The 5,000-nt window shown below is 27.9% G+C and overlaps 1 protein-coding gene across 1 annotated transcript in view; it reads right to left on the reverse strand.

Moving 5' to 3' along the window:
• The window catches only part of LOC106883542 (protein tweety homolog 1-A), a 174,283-nt gene that overhangs the window by 14,431 nt on the left and 154,852 nt on the right, over positions 1 to 5,000 (reverse strand). The gene's annotated exons all lie outside the window — the stretch shown is intronic.

Genomic DNA, 5,000 nt, shown 5'->3' on the forward strand with positions numbered 1-5,000 from the left:
ATATATATATATATATATACATATATATATATATATATATATACATATATATATATATACATATATATATATATATATATATATACATATATATATATATATACATATACATATATATATATATACATATATATATACATATACTATATATATACATATACATATATATATATATACATATATATATATATACATATATATATATATATACATATATATATATATATACATATATATATATATACATATATATATATATATACATATATATATATATACATATATATATATATACATTATATATATATATATACATATATATATATATATATACATATATATATATACATATATATATATATATACATATATATATATACATATATATATATATATACATATATATATATATATAAATATATATATATATATACATATATATATATATATACATATATATATATATACATATATATATATATACATATATATATATACATATATATATATATACATATATATATATATACATATATATATATATATACATATATATATATATATATATATACATATATATATATATATATATATACATATATATATATATACATATATATATATATATACATATATATATATATATATATATACATATATATATATATATATATACATATATATATATATATATATATACATATATATATATATATATATATACATATATATATATATATATACATATATATATATATATATACATATATATATATATATATACATATATATATATATATATACATATATATACATATATATATATATATATACATATACATATATATACATATATATACATATATACATATACATATATATACATATATATACATATATATATATATATATATATATATATATATATACATATACATATATATACATATATATATATATATACATATACATATATATACATATATATATATATATATATATATACATATACATATATATACATATATACATATACATATATATACATATATATATATATATATATATATATATATATATATATATATATATATATATATATATATATATATATATATTAGTTTAATGATGATCCTACTAACAAACAGTTGCTACGACTCTGGGTCTCATGTATAGCTGATGCTCAGTGCTCAACAGGATAACAGGTTATGGGTTTAAGATAAACACTACAGTGTTCAACTTAAAACCTTAATATGCCATCTGATGGGTGTATAGCATCAGTTTTTACACAAAACTCAGAATCATGGCCAGCATTTGTTATATGATCGACATTGAATGATATTATACGTCTTCACGATATTCACATGGATAAATGCTTTTATTTTGACTCTGAAACACAACCAATCTCTCTTTCTTTCTCTCTCACACACAAACACACACTTATAAAAACTTAAAACTACAAAATGACCTGAATGCAATATTCAAGTGAGCAGAAGAAAATAACATGCAGTTCAAAGCTAAAAATTTTCAAGTGTTCCACAATAAGCCCACAGATTGCAATCAGAATACACAGGAACAAAGGTAATACAATCTCAGAGTGACAGCTGATACATTGACCTGGGAATCCACAAGAGTAATGATGCATCATTCCAGTGCATATTACTAGAATGGCATTAATATGTAGATGAATGCCTTGTTGCCATTCTAAGATCATTCAGAACAAGGGTAAAGGAAGCTGAAGTTATGAAGAACACTTGTTCTCAGTTCTAAGACTACAGCTTCCAATTATGGTCACAACATAGTATGAAACTAACACACCAAGAAGATCGTGTCAGTACAATAGATGAGCTTTTGAGAAAAGATAAAAGAAATGAGGCACTACTTTGTGGAGCAAAGATACAAAAGATATGTTGTAGTATATATCTGGAAGTCATAGTGGGTCTAGCAGCCAACTTTGAGATTGAAAGTTATACACAACATAGAACTTGAGACCACTGTATAGTGCCAAAGATCCACATCTACCCATCTAGAGTAAGGGCACAATATTGTAATAACTTAAGATTCAAGGACCTGCAGCGTTTCAAATGCTTGCCAAAAAAACTCAGGGCTTTACAAGGCATAAATGTGGATGTGTTCAAAGAAAACTTGGAGAAATTTTTATCTGAGCAATCAGATGAACCCACATCACAGCAAGAAACTGAAATATAAAGGCAGTTTTGTAGAAATCGGTGATGTATGACAAACAAACCAATAAAGAGGGCCATAGAAGAGAGTTGAAATCAATTAGCAATCAGGCTAATGGTGGTGCCTTAGCAAAGCCACAAACAGGGTGAAACAAGTAAAAATTTTATATTATTGAGAAAAGTAATGAAAATTTGGAAAAGAACGCAACTCAAGTTATTATTGTGAGTAGTAAACTCCAGAATAACCGTAAATTTGCTGTCATCAGTATCGTCAAACATTAAGCCGTTTAAACGTTCATAGAAAAGTTTAGTGATTTGGTTGAGCGACAAATGAATCCGCATTAGGTCTGGACGCGTTTTTCCAAGGGAAAGTAAATACATACATGCATATGCATATATATATATATATATATATATATATATATATATATATATAAATTCTAGGAATGGCTGTGTGGTAAGTAGCTTGCTTACCAACCACATGGTTCAGGGTTCAGAACCGCTGCATGGCACCTTGGGCAAGTGTCTTCTACTATAGCCTTGCGCCGACCAAAGCCTTGTGAGTGGATTTGGTAGACGAAAACTGAAAGAAGTCCATTGTGTATATGTGTGTGTATATATATATATATATATATATATATATATATATAATTTATGTGTGTGTGTGTGTGTTTGTCCCCCATCACTTGACAACTGATGTTGGTGTGTTTATGTCCATGTAACTTAGCGGTTCAACAAAGAGACCAATAGGCTAAGCACCAAGTTTAAAAGGAATAAGTCCAGGGGACGATTTCTTTGACTAAAAGGTGGTGCTCCAACATGGCCACAGTCAAAATGACTGAAACAAGTTAAAGAATATACACACACACACACACACACACAAGCACACATCATCATCATTATCATTATAATGATATTTATGTATGTAATTTCCATACACACAAATAATATATATACATCCCCAGAGAGCATAATAATCATTATTTGAACACCTATTTTTACAAGCTAGCATGAATCAGACATATTTTGAGACATCTTTGAGACCTATTTTCTGCAGCTAAATGGTCTTCCTCTCACCAGCTTGTACCTATTTCCAAGCAAGGCCATATTTTCCCCCTAGTTTGGACAAGTTACCACAGGAAATTGCAAACAAATGGTAACATAATGTTTGCTTACAATCATACAGAATCACACAGACATGCTTGCACATACATATAACTACACACACATATATATGTATAGACAAACATATATAAATACACATATATTTATACATACATATATATGCATACATACACATATATTTATATATGGATACATACATATACGGAAAGCGGACGTTAAACGATGATGATGATGATGATGATGAATGCCACCTCCTCTACAGTTGTCAACTTCTGGCCCGACAAGTAAAGTCAAGAAAGTTTCTCGGCCATGTCCAGCCCCCAACAAACTCTCAGGAAGAAACCTGTCTCCAGATCTGGATGGAAAAGTTTGATAATGACCCTCTTCCAATCAATACAGGAGCCCTACTTTCTGGAGGCTTCCCTCCTGTCTCAGAGACACCATGGATTTAGTAGAAGACACTTAACTGCCTGTAAATAAAGAACTGAGTGATCAAAAGATACTGTGGTCAAATGGGACTGCAAGACTGGCCCACACACCTGTAAATGTTGAGAAGTAGACCACATTATGCAGCACTATGGGTACCCTCTACTAGCCAGCAGCTCAAAAGACTTCGTAGAGTTGAAATAAATGCAAAGAATTGTGAAAGGAAATGGGAAACTATCGTACAACATCCCATTTCAAGAATCAAAAGAGGACATGTATGATTATTATTATTATATTTAAAAAATATCTTTAAAAAAAATTTATGCAACCCCTACCAAATCAACTGTGTTGAATGTTTCTTTCTTTCATTTACCCACTCACTCATATAAGTATATATATACGTGTGTACATATATACATACACACACATATATATACAAATATATATGCATATATATATATACACGCATACACATATACATATTTATAAATACATAAAAATATACATATATTTATATACACATACACACATGTTGTCTCAATTGGAACAACTTCTGTGCTGATAATGCCCTATTGTTGTAGAAATACATCTCATGGTTATTCTCTTGTCTCTGATCAATCAGACTCTCTTTGCCATAACAGCGTCTCAATTTTATTACATTTGTAAAATTATTGAAATTATCTCCCTTCATCATCTAATATCAGTTGCCGTTGCAACAAAGGATTTCTTTATTCTTATCTTGAAGTGAAGATCATTTCAATAAGTCAAGAATATATCATACAATATGTTGATACAACTTTGTCTAAATTGTCCGCATTCATACCACTGGCTACTCAGAGTAATTACACTTAGCATATTCTCATTTAGAACACACATGAACATACACTTACACATATATACATTCACACACATGCATATATATATTTATATAAATGTATATATACTCTTGGATGTTTAATATGTCTATGGATTCATTATAGCAGACTAAATCTTTTTCTTCTTTTGTATGAATATAAACTAAGTTTTTATATATATACCTACCATTCTAAGAAAATTAATTCCCCCAAAATATTAGGTATTGAACTAGTATTTTCTTGGATGAAACCATCTCTTCATGAGGATAACACAAACTCTAATCGGATATATATATATATATATATATATGGGGAAGGAAAAAGACAAAGAGAGGAAGTTATAAAATTAGGCTTGAGATATATGGTACACAAAACACAGATTACAAAACGAAGATAAAACAAAACAGAAGAG

Source organism: Octopus bimaculoides, chromosome 5 (assembly GCF_046866305.1).
Source record: "Octopus bimaculoides isolate indiv1 chromosome 5, ASM4686630v1, whole genome shotgun sequence".
NCBI lineage: Eukaryota > Metazoa > Mollusca > Cephalopoda > Octopoda > Octopodidae > Octopus > Octopus bimaculoides.